Consider the following 13598-nt stretch of genomic DNA (forward strand, 5'->3'; position numbering starts at 1 on the left):
AGCAGCATGTATGAAAAACTTGAAGCCAGAATGTGTCAGATACTTTGAAAGAAAAGAATGATCCTGGAAGGCTGGGGCACCTGAAGCAAGGAATAGAAATGGGCTGAAAAGGAAATAATGGGAAGTTTTGCAGGTCATGTCAAGTTTTGGGAATTCATCCTAAAAGAACAAAAAATTCAACAAAGACATTAAGCTGATGAAAGGTATGAGCAGATTTTCGGATCTGTAAGGCTCGCCCACATCAGTGACTGCGCAGAAACATTAGAAGACTGGCTAGATTTAGGAGTTGTCACCCTCTATTCAGCATGCTTTTGAGCATTAGATGTATGGCTCTCTTCATACTATACTCTTGCCAGTTCCACTAATGCACACAAATACAGTAAGTACTATAAACACTCTGTAATTTCTATTAAACTATAGCTCCAAGCACCACCTCTTATCTTGATCTCAAGATGTACATCAGCTGTTTCTCTCTTGGCTTATTGTCGGCATCTGTGTACTAACAACACCCCAAGCACCCATTAGACTCAATTTTATTGGTAACTTCTGCTTACTTAGGAAGACACCATTAATCAGCTTCTGGAAATCAAAGCCAACTACAGCCTCCTTGCTTATACATAGCCTTGCAGTCCACCAAGTATTAGAACCATATGGAAAGACAAGAACAATTAAACACACACACACACAAAAAGATCTGTACAGAAAAATAGCCTTTTTTTGTGTTGCATGGATAAGCCACTGGCTGCCTGAATAGTTTTAGCTGGAATCACTGTTGAATGAAAGTCTTTGTGTTAATCTTGAGGAATGCCTAACCCTTGCCTGTTCTCACATCTTCTAAGCTTTTAAACTTTCTTTTTCACATATCATTAACAGATTAGCTGGAGATTTTTTAAAAAGGTGTGTGAATAAACAGTTGAGCTGATTTTATTTCTCTTTTGATTTGCTACTGAGCTATAAACAAGATTACAAAGTTTGCCTTTTGGTCCCTTGCTATTTCTCTTTTTCTTTATCTCAAGTATGCATCTGCCTCCTCAATTCTTTCTCTTGGCTAGCCCAGGCCCACCATTTTACACCATCCTCTCCCAAAGTTCCTCCTCTATTTTTTAAAGATCAATTTAAGAGCTACAAGATTGCAAGAATATACCCCACCTACTCCTGGGAAGCTGAAGCCACAGAATGTAAAGTAGAAATGAAAAATAAATAATGCATATTGTAATTTGATGTTGTGATTCCCATCAGCGCCTTCAGAGCAAATACATAAAGGTTGGGGTATTGCCCTGAGAGAAGAGATTCTGCACCAGGGAGGTTAAGAAGGAAGATGTTTGGCTGGTTCTTCAATGTGAACTGATTGTTCAACTAGTAAACCTCCTTTGGCTATTCTGAAACTAAACAAACAGCTTGTATACTGGCCTTCATTCAATATTCCTTTAAATTTTTCTTAGTATAGAAATACTTGGTGGACACACCCTAAGGTGACCCCAATGAGTTCCACCTTCCCTTGAGTGTAGGTGGAACCGGCAAGTGCTTCTAAAGGAGATTATGGCAAAAGAGATCAGATGCCATGCCTTTGATTAGGTTACTTGGCATAGATAGCAAAGGTGACACAATGCCACTCTGGTGATTATAAGACTGTGACTTCGAAGACTGGAGAAAGAAATTCTCCTGCCGGCCTTGAAGTCAGCTACCATGTTGTAAGCCTAAGAGGTAGCTCACACAGCAAGGAAAGGTGGGTGGCAGCCCCTAGTAGCTGAGAGCAACCCTCAGCCCACAGGGAGCAACAAAATGGTGACCTCGGCTCTACAGCTGCAAGAATTCTGTTAACAAACAGAGGAAGCTAAGAAGCAGCACCAGCCTCAGTCAAGGCTCTGACGAAAATGCAACTTAGCTGGTACCTTGATTGCAGAGAGTGAGAGCCCAAGCAGAAACCCCAGCTACGAGGCATCTGTACTCCTGACCCCAAAACTGTGAAACAATAAAAGGCTGGTTTATTTTCTTGTACTACTTTTGTAATATTCATTTTCTTCTCATAATCAGGTTTCTGTTGCAAAACGTGTGACATACAATTGATTTGTTTTATCGTTCCTAGGTGATCTGCCCTTATTCTTTTGTAGCTGTTGGAATTTTCTTTTGGACTGAACCAAATAGACATTTAAACAAATTACACATTTTTCTGGATGGCCTGGCTAGCAATGCTTTTAGAAAGGCAACATGAGGAGTTCTGTTGACCTTACCACTGGTAAAACAACCATAACTGGAGAAAATTTATGAAAAAAAATTGGGTATTGTCATAAGAGCATACATCAAATGAAGAAACACTTATTTAAGAAAATATATGCGATCTCGGTAAGAACAGGGAGGTCTGTGGCATTTTGAGCCTCTTTACCTGGCCTTTCCCCAGTTCCAGGTGACCGTGACTGTAGCTCTACTCCAGGCAGGTGCAGCTCAGAACACAGGGTTCTCTTCCTCCAGCTCCCAGTCCAGACTTAACTATGCCCCCTGGGAGGGCAGGCCCACAGTTCTTCTCACCTTCCAGCTTCCTGTTGCAGAAGCTCTATTCCAGGCAAGAATGGTTGAGGGGCCTGGGGTGCTCCCTTCCTCCCCCTGGCCCTCACTCCAATTGGTGCGCCAGACCAAGAAAACTGGTTCCCAACTGCCTTGTGTCTGCTTGCTTGCAGGTTGGGCAGTTTCTATGTCTGAAGAGGCAAGCGCAGAAGTCCGAAAAGCTAATTGCCTTATACCATATCCCACTTGTAAAGAGGGAATCTCACTTCCAGAGAAGTGGGTTGCTGTCCTTCACAGCTCTGGAGCAGTGATGCGGAAGTTTTAGTGGTGAGCAGTTAAAACAAGGCTGGTAGCTTCATGGGTGCAACAAACTAAGCCACAGACTAGGTAAACAGAAAGAACTGGGGGGACAAAACAGCTAAGAAGATCCCTCCTTCAAAAACTATCCCAGCAAAGACTGGACTTTAATGGGTTTAGGCTGTGGGACATTGTTGAAACCATAGAACCAGTGGTTCTCAACTTTGGCTGCACATTAGAATCACCTGGAAATCTTTTTAAAATCCTGATTTCTGGGCCTCATTCTCCAGAAATTCTGTTTCTTTGTTATGGGGTGAGGCCACAACTTTAGTAACAAAGAAACAGAATTTCCGGAGGATGAGGCCCAGAAATCAGGATTTTAGAAAGATTCCCAGGTGATTCTAATGTGCAGCCAAGGTTGAGAACCACTGCCATAGAACAATCAGCCAGCAATTAGGGGAGGCTGGCAGCTGGGTGTGATACCATCAGAGGCTGCGAAAAGATGAAGACAGCCCTGCTAAGCACTGTTACCCCAGGGTGTGTGTGTGATGCTGAAGGCTGCATCCTGGGAGGCAGCACACTGTCGGGGAAACAGATTTCACTGAAATAGTCCAGCCAAGCAGCTAAAAATATAAACAAAAAATATCATCAACCACCGTGAGCCTGGAGGAGCCTGTCAGTGGGCTAGTAAATATCAATTGGAACCCACATAGAAAGTCTGTGGAAATACAAAATGCTGTAGCTACTTTGGAAAGCAGTCTGGAGATTCCTCAAAGGGTTCCACATACAGCCGCCATATGACCTAACAACCTGCCCCCTAAGTATATAGCCCTCCCCCGCAAGAAAACATATTTCCTCAGAAATACATACACAAATGCTCATTATTCATAATAACCAGAAAAGTGGAAACAACCCAAATGTTCATAAACCAGAAAATGAATAAGTGAAATGTGGTATATTCATATAATGAAATATTACTTGGCAATAAGAAAAGAATGAAATACTGATACATGCTATCACATAAATGAAGCTTGACAACATTATGCTAATGAATGAAGTAGTCACAAAAGAGCACATTTTGTCCATAGATATGGAAAGTGAGGTGGATGCCTAAACCTGGGGCTGTTGGGAAGAAATGGGAAGTGACTGCTAATAGTTACAGGGTTTCTCTCTGGGGTTATTAAACTATTCTAAATGCTTGTGGCAATAGTTGCAAAAGAAATCTGTGACTATTCTAAAAGCAATTAAATTCTATACCACTTTAAATGAGTGGAGTGTATGGTAGGTAAATTATAACCCAATAAAACTGTTCAATAAAAACTGGCAATGCGACCAGTTACCTTTCTAACTGAATTAATATATTTATGCTATTAGGATTTTATCTAAAATTTTGTTTGCCCAAGAATTTCTAGAGCATTCCTTTTAGTTGTGTGATGGAGAAAGAGGAGAACTTTTAATTACTTGACCTCTTTGCAGGTATATATTTTTTTCAATAATAAAGCATACCGGTATGTTTCTATAAATGAGCACACGGGCAGGAATGGAGAGGTTCAATATTGTTCAATGATATGGGGTTTGCCTCAAAAGATTCTGAGGCTTAGTAAATAGGATCCATATCCTTTCTGCTCTCAAATCAGTGGGTTGCTTAATTCATTATTGGTGATTCTATTCAGGCATACCATGTGCTTCTATGCTTTATTTTAAGTTTAGGAGAGGCGATCTGTGAAATTAGGCTTATTCAACACTGGAAAACACTGGGCCTGTAATTTCAGCTCGCCGCACCACATCTGTGCTGTTTAAGAAGTCAGAGTTTAGTCATTTATATTTAAGAAAGGAGATTGAAATGTATCCTTCAATACAAAAACATAACTCTTTGTTAAAGCAAGTAAATATAAGTAACATTAGCCAATGAAGCATAATTTTTCTAGATAAAATGTCTTTTAGAAATAAAGACTTAAAATGTATTTCTTAATTACTTTTAAATAAAAGATCTTTTAACTCACGTTAGATATCTCAGCTGGTGGTTGAAAACCTCTAGCAGTATATTCTCAACTGTCCTCAGGATTAGAGAGTAAAAGAGTATTAACTGCTCTTGCCAGTTTGGCTTAGTGGATAGAGTGTCGGCCTGTGGACTGAAGGGTCCCAGGTTCAATCAGGTCAAGGGCACATGCCTGGGTTACAGGCTCCATCCCAGTAGAGGGTGTGCAGGAGGCAGCCGATCAATGATTCTCTCTCCCTCTCTGAAATAAAAAAGAACATTTTTTTTAAAGGGCATTAACTTCTCTCTCACAGCCATAGATTATTAATCAGTGTCCACATTAATTAGAGAAAAATGGTTTACATTTGCAAACAACTTGCATCTAGAAGTTCTATATCCCTCCCTGTACACAGTAGAAAAGAGAAACCTCTACACCTTCCCCTCCGTCTCCCACCAGGTCATGGCCCCTCAGAGACCACTCTCTCGGGCACCAGGGCTGTTGTGTTCTTTTCTTTACTCTTTCTTTTGCTTTTCTTTTTTAATCTGGGCCACTTCACACATTTGCCTGTCATCCAGGGGCCATGCTAATCTTCTCGGTATCTTTCCAATTTTAGAATATGTGCTCCTGAACCCAGCACTCCTTTACTCTAACTCCTCCTTTGAGCAATGATTTGACTCCGAAACTGGAGCCAGATGGAACTTAAGTAACTTAAGTATATTTTTACATTTTGATGGTAGCCCCCATCAAAAAAATTCATATAAACTATACCAATAATTTATAAATGCTCATAATATTGTGAGAACAACTTAAAGACTTTCACATAGAAATAATGCTTGTAGAGTAAGGTAACAGGCCGAACCGTATTGGCATTAGTCAATAGCCTTTGTTTAGCCAACCACATCCAACTTGGGAATCAGACACTCCCCTCGCTCAAGGCAGCAACAATAAATTGATGGCAAGGATGGATCATTATATCCTTGTAATTAGTGGGATATTATTCCTTCTATCAAATTTGAAGCATAATTGATTAATTCTTTACTTTGAGATATGTCACATCAATTTCTTTTGCTTGTCTCAATAGTAATCCTTCCATGTTCTTAATACAGTTATTTCAAAATTATAGATCCAGCAATCAATATATATTTACAAGTGTCAAAAAGGTGTGAGTTATTATGCTGAACTTTATGGGGCATACAAGGAAAGACAAAATTTATTTTGTCACAGATAATTAGAAACTAAATAAATGATTTTTTTTCAAAGCAGAGAGAGAAAGAGATAATAAGAATGCCAAATGAGTGGTTTGACTCTCCTTTGAACAATAACCATCATATTGCTCTTGAGATTATCACTCACTGGGTGTATTACTCCTGGTGCTCACATTGGCTGCCTAAATCCTTCCTTATGCTTAGTTATAGAAATAAGGATATTCTCATTTCCTTCAAAAACAAAAGCTACAGAAGACCTCAGTTTCTAGTGACAAAGCCATTTTTGTTTTGCTATGGTATTATAAAATACTCTCTTTTAAAATTAATCATGAAACTATTTCTTAAAGCATTTTGGTATCCAATTATTACTTTCTGCATTGGGCTATTTTTTTAATTAGTGAACAGTATAATGGCTATGATATTAGACACATTTTGAAAAGTTTTACCTGCTAACGCAATTAACCTAGAATTTTAGAGTTGTCCATACTTCATACACCAGGGAACACAAACAGTGACAATTTGGAAGAATGTGTGTGTGTGTGTGTGTGTGTGTGTGTGTGCTTTAATCAGGCAACACATTGGTTATTTTCATTTTTATTGTCCCTTCCCCCCCCCTTTTTTTTTTTAAAGAAAGAGGACTTTTCACACTGGATTATTTAATTAATGATGCATGTGTGACCCTGTGAATATTTTAGTGCACTGTGAACTCTGACTACAAATATAATTTATATCAAGGAAACTGTTCATAACAGGAAAGAGAAACAGCTACATTATCAGTTTCATCTCTAATGGTTGTCATAATTTCTTCTTTCATCTTCCAAATTTGATTTTAAAAAGAGCAAATATGTTACTGCTATGCAAGGGTGACATATTCATTAATCACAATACAGTTTACCATTATGAGCTACATTTGTTTATTACTAAAATAATAGCTGCCATATGAGTAACTAATCTGATATTAATATTCTATTAAGATAATTCAACAGTGCATTATAAATATTAACTACAAAGAGAATTCAGAGGGATTGGAGAGTTCTTTTGTTCCAAAATTGAAGGTGTCATGTCAATTATTATCATGAGATGGTCAATAAAAAATACATAAGGCATCAATTCTATTGTGACGATAACTGGAAGTAAACAAAGAAATCTTTTCTTTTATCCTTATGGACTCTTAATTTCAGTTCTAAAAACTGTTATTTTAAAAGTATATAAAGACAGGTTTTTTTAAGCATTATGTTTTATTATATGTGCACAGAGATTAAAGCAACTACACATGTCTGACTTCTAACTCATGCTGATAACTAGGAATTTTCTCTTTCTCGTGAATTCATGTTTCTTAGAGATAACAAGCCACCCTGGGGAAAGGGGCCTTGGAGAGAAAGGGGTAGTAGCTATTACTGGGATTTTACAAAGTGATGTTCTCTATTAACATTTCTCATTCCCTGGGTGCTTTCTCTGACAGCTCCCAAAGCTCAACACTGACGCAAAACCTTACGCAAGTGGATGATGGGAGGTTATACCAGCATTGTGGCATTCTGGAAATAACACAAGTTTAAAATTAGAGGTGAGTTCAAATCATAATAAAATGATATAATGCATATAGATATCTGGTATTCACAGACCTTCAATTAATTACAGGTAGTATTTAGTTCAAGTATTTAAGGCTTACCATGTGGCAGACCCTGTGCCAGAAGATAGTGGTGAATAAGCCAGACCTAGCTACTTAGGGTGACCAACTGTCATCATTTGTCCAGAACTTTCCTTGTTTCAGCAAAGAAAATCCTGCATTTCAGAAACTCCTAAGCCACAAGCAAACCAGGACTATTGGGCATCCTACGAGAGCATCAACCTAACAAACAGGCTAACTATATCGAGATGCCGGCAAGGACTTGACCACAGTGTGAAACTGTCGTTTCACAGAGTGGCCAAAAGGGAGAGCAAAATTATCACCACTCACCTGAATCAAAGTGAGTGTGAGAATGACAGGATTCTAAAGGGGTTGGCAAGGGAATCAAGAACTGGATTCAAAACAGGAAGTATCAGGGCAATCAGCTGAGTAAGCAGCTATCAGAGCCATTCAAGATTCCTTGGAACTGTAAACTGTCCTTGAAGAACCCTTTATAGAGTGTTAGTGACACCCCTGTAGACATCCAATGGAGGTAGAAGGTATGTAGGGAGCCAAACAAGTGTGTAGGCAATTATATCAGCTGGGGGAGAGCCAAAGCTTAAAACATTTTCTTTGGACAAAGCTTGACTAGACCACATCCTTGAAGCATCATATAGTCTTGATATCGCCATAGTACCTCCATCTAGTAGTGAGAGGAACTAAAGCTCCAGATATTGCCCTTGGCCTCATGGTCCTGAGACAGTGATTTAAATGTTCAGCTCCTCTGTTTTATTTCCTTGCCTGGACTGTTATCTCAATACTAGAGGCCCAGTAGACAAAATTCGTGCACAGGGCAGGGGGGTGTCCCTCAGCCCAGCCTGCACCCTTTCCAAACTGGGACCCCTTGAGGAATGTCCAAACAGGCAGTTAGATATCCCTCTCACAATCCAGGACTGCTGGCTCCCAACCGCTTGCCTGCCTGCCTACCTGATTGCCCCAACCAATCCCCTGCCAGCTTGATCAATGCCTAACTGCTCCCCTGCTGGCCCGATTGCCCCTAACTGCCCTCCCTTGCCAACCTTGTCACCCCGAACTGCTCTCCCCTGCTGGCCTGGTTCCCCCAGCTGCCCTTCCCTGCAGGCCTGATCACCCATAACCGTCCTCCCCTCCAGCCATTTTGTGTCCACATGGGAGCAGCCATCTTGTGTGTTGGACTGATGGTCAATTTTCATGTAACTCTTTAATTAGATAGGATTCCTCTAAGCTTGCTTCATCTGGTGTTTCCTCCCATGCCTGCCTCCCCACCCAAACTTTCCTATAGCCTCTGGGACCCACTATTTTTATTGGGAACTCCCATCAGATTCCAACTACATCAACATTGCTCTTGTTTATTGTTTAACCTCTCCTCTCCTTTCCATTGCTGCTGTTTTAGTTCATGCTTGCATGGCTGTCTGTAAATCCCATGGTAGCCTCCAGTCTCTCTGCCTCCATTTCACTCCTTTCTAATGTGTCTCTAAAGCTGGCAAAGTTCCAAAATAAAAATCTAGTCATGTCCGTTTCTTGGTTTAAAATCATTCAACGCAAGGTGTTTTCTAATTTCCCTTTTGATTTCTTCTTTTTAAAAAAAATACATATTTTTATTGATTTCATAGAGGAAGGGAGAGGGAGAGAAACAAATAATAATGTTGAGAGAGAATCATTGATTGGCTGCCTTCTGCACATCCCCTACTGGGGATTGAGCCTGCAACCAGGGCATGTGCCTTTGGCTGCAATCAAACCCAGGACCCTTCAGTCCACAGACTGGCGCTTTATCCACTGAGCAAAACTGCCTAGGGCTTGATTTCTTCTTTGAACCAATAGTCCTTCAAAAGCGTGTTGTTTAAATTCCACATATTTGTGAATTTTCCAGTTTTGATTTCTTTTTTTTCTTTTCTTTTCTTTTCTCTTCTTTTCTATTCTTTTCTTTCCTTTCAGATGCCTTGCCCAAATTTCTGGGGCACCCACTTAATTCACTTAGCACTCTGTATTTTCCTGAGGAGAGAAGACTTCTTATTTACCTTGGTTTCTTCAGTGATCAGTACAGTTTCTGACATATACTTGGTATTTGCTAATGAATACATGGGATGTTGAAGACGGTAAAGAAGAAATCACTGAACCCAAATTTAATGGGTGAAATTAGACCAGCAGTATAATGACTACCTGTCTGCAAAATTAATAAGAAGAAACAAAGCTATCTTTCTGGAGTGCTCTGAGTACAGGAAAATGAACTACAGGACCTCCGAGGTCTTCTTTTTGCCTTTGGAGTCTGAAATTCTGGGAGAATAATACATATCTCTATGAGTTTGATCTAGTCCCTTCAAATGCATTTATTATTCTTTATTTAAATAATGTATGACTTACCCTTCCAGCTGAATATCAATAGGAAAAACAAATCTGATCTTAGATTTCCTAATGTCTCCAACTTAGGAATACATTCAAATTCAATAAAATTAAAAGACCTTAGATATGAATTATTAGGGATTTATCCTCATTCTCTTAACTGTCATTTGTATAGTCAGTCTTTTTCATGTCTTTTTTGACTTTCTAAATTCTCTTACAGAGATTTTAAATTAACTTTTCTTGACTTGTTTAGTGAAAACATTAGAATCTACAGAGAAAATTTGTTGCATTTATAACCATCTTTTTCCCTGTCAAATTTTTTTCCTTCTTCTTTTATAACTTCTTTTTTCACTAATCTGCTCTGCCAGGGATTCTGACAGCTGAGATATGTAATTAGTGCCATATGATATCTCAACATATAGACTTAAATTTAGTCACAGTGGTCCTATTTGAAGTTTTTATTTGTCAAAATATTTTAGTCTTAAGTGAAGCTACCCGCACGTGCCTTTTAGAAAAATAATTCTTGCACAAAAAGATTTACTATATCTCTCCTTCTTAGTAATTCTGCATAAGTCACCCAGTGCAGCTGAAAATCACAGGTTTCATTTCACTCTGTGTGTGGAGGGTTTGAGTGTACACAGTAAATTTTTTCATGCCTACCAGTACTTATGCTGCAATAAGGAAATTAACTTTCTTACCTCCTGGAAAACATTGTCTGCTAATATTACTGCCTACACTTCTTTGCTCAAGTGTGGCTCACAGACTACCACCTCATTCAAATATTACCTTAAATTTTTTTAACCCTATAACATTCCTCAGCATTGTTTGAGAGTTGGAGAAAGAGAAATTAGTGTAAATTCTGATACAGATAATAAAAAGGAGAATTTTGGAAATTGGAGCTTTTCTTCTAATTTATTTTTTTAAGTATTCCTAAATCCTTTAGGTATGCTCTACAAAGATAGTCTGTGCCCCTTTTAAGGAGAAATGTTACCAGGATACCAGTAAAACCAGACATTCCTAAGTTTAATTTGTTATAGAAACAGTTTATTATAAAACTTATTTACCTATACATGACTTGTTCTAGTCTAATCATGGATTTACATATGTAAATTTTAATATTTGAGATGTTAACACATTTTTATGTGAATATTAAGAAAATAGCCTCTTAAAACTATGCTTAGAACATCAGGAATTCCTTGAAGGAAGTTCTAGGCTTTATCTCTTGTGCCTGCTACATAGCTAGGCACATGTTAGTATATAAAAAGCACTAAAATTGAATTTGAAGTGGAAAACTGAAGCAAATGATGGCATAATCAATGAAAGGCAGATTTTAATTTTTTACTTCAAAATCCACAGTGGTCCTAGTTGAAGTTTTTATTTGTCAAAATAAAAATCCACCTGCTGGCCTAAAGGGGGGAGATTTTTATGTAAGAGAATAGAATTAGACTAAATGGTGTATCTACCACAAACATTTCCTCAGTTAAGCAATACATGAAGTTTGTTGTACAGTAACTGAACTAGCTTCCCTGTAGTCCAGTATTGAGTACATTATCTTTCACCTGGAATACTGCAAGTGGCCTCCCAAAAGACATTATCATGTCCAGTCTTGTATTCTTACAAACCATTGTCATACTGCAGCCAGAATGATAAAGTTAATCATTTCTTCCGCTTTATCCTCTTAGAAATCACTTAGTACAGCATGTCCAATGGGGTGCTGGCAAACATGATACATGCAGAGGCTTAAAATATCACTAAACATTGGGGTTTCTGCTTTGGGGGGCTATTGGAGCCCAGTCACCATGTGAAAAAACACAGGCTAGCCAGCTTGCTACTTGATAGAGACTCATGGCTCCATCACTTCCATTGATCCACCAACCTCCAAACATGTGAGTAAGGCCATCTAGCATCAAACAGCCATTAGCTGACTACAACCATATAGAGAAACCCAGGCAACCCCAGCAGAACTGCCCAGGTGAGCCTATTCCTATTGTCAAACTACAAATCTTGAACTGATAAATGACCATTGTTTTACCTGTTGGTTAGAAGCATGGCTTATTACACAGCAAAGGCTAACTACCAATACAAATGAAAACTGTGACAAAGAGAAATTTGTCTATATATCAAAAATAAAAATTCACATTCACTTTGATCCAGCAATATTGTTCATTGAAAATTATTTTACAGACACACCCAATCCCCACACATGTACAAGGATATTATCACCATAATTTTATAATAGTAAAATATTAAAAATAACCTATAAATTCAATAAGGAATAATTAAACATAGTGTAGCTTGTTTATACAGTGGTATTTTTGTATAAAGACTGGGGTAATTTTTGATGCATGGATATGGAACAATATCTAAAATATATCCTCACTTTTAATACATGGCCTTTATTGCATCTTTAAGATATCTCAAGTAAGTCTGAGGAATCATTCGGCATCTTGCTGTTTCTATAGCTGGACAACTTAGATTTTATTCATCAGCCTGCTGCACTGTTCCTTTTTCAGAGACATAGATAAATCCAAAAATTCTCTGATTCTCCTTTTTTAAAAAATTGTTATGGCTTGCTGAATCGAAGCAGCTAAATTTGACACAATTTCAATGTTATTTACTTCAAGAATCAACTCATCTTTCTGGGCTTGAGATACTGAACAAGCAATACCTGACCTCATTCGAACCCTGAGGATATATTTTTCGTCCAAGAAACTTCTGATTTCAAAAAGGGAACCATTCTCCTGAGTAATGATGGTGAAGGGAGGTGAGCGTACACAGATATCTTGTAACAGAAGCCCAGGGTAATACCCTTGATCATGTTCTGTACTTGACTGCAGACAGTGCGAACGGCGGCCAGCTCCTTTCTGTTTCCGCACTCTGTCACCCGGAGTCTCTTCTTTGTCTTTCCAAGGAGACTGAGTCCTACATGGATGTGATGGAAGACCCCCTGCAGGGTGCCTCTGGGGCCCTTCGCAATAACTGTGCATGCCCTGAGAGTGATATCGACATTTTCTGGGATGTCAACAGTCTGCTGAGAATGCTTATAGTAGATGCGGCAAAAATAACATATATTCTTAAATGAAAAAAAAAAGCAAGGAGTTAAACAGCTGGTGTTTAAAAAGTGTGTTGTGGTATATTTGTGTACCTCTGAATATTTTCATAAGAATAGCTGATCTGGAGAATTAAAACAACTATCCTGGGGGACAGTTTTTGGAGGATGACATACTTTTTCATCATGTGCTCTGCTTACATTTTGAATTTTGCATTATGTGCATAAATTACTGACCCTAAAAGTAAAGCAATCATTTTTTTTAAATCATGATATCTTTCCATTGTTTTTCAGATATAATAAAAAAATTTATTGTTGCCTGTCCTGAACTTCCTCAGGGCTAGTTTGGTGAGGCTGTCGATCGCTTGAATCTCCTTAATTGCTTAAAACCTTTAGCTAGCCTGGAATAATTATCTAACTCTTATTCCCAAGGCAGCCCTTTCTATCAAGAAGGCCAGACAACCCAGGTTATGGAAAGCAGTTTTTGCTTATTGGTTGATTGGTGAGAAAACTCAGTTTTCTCTCTATTCTACGACCAAAAAGGGTGGGGTGGGGGCGGAGGAAGGAATGTCTGAAAATGC

At 38.6% G+C, this 13598-nt stretch overlaps 1 pseudogene; it reads right to left on the reverse strand.

The window, feature by feature from the left end:
• Window positions 1–12280: 12280 nt before the first annotated feature.
• LOC102765958 overlaps window positions 12281–13598 on the reverse strand; it is a 14217-nt pseudogene continuing 12899 nt past the window's right edge.

This window comes from Myotis davidii, unplaced genomic scaffold (genome assembly GCF_000327345.1).
Source record: "Myotis davidii unplaced genomic scaffold, ASM32734v1 scaffold268, whole genome shotgun sequence".
Taxonomy (NCBI): Eukaryota; Metazoa; Chordata; class Mammalia; order Chiroptera; family Vespertilionidae; genus Myotis; species Myotis davidii.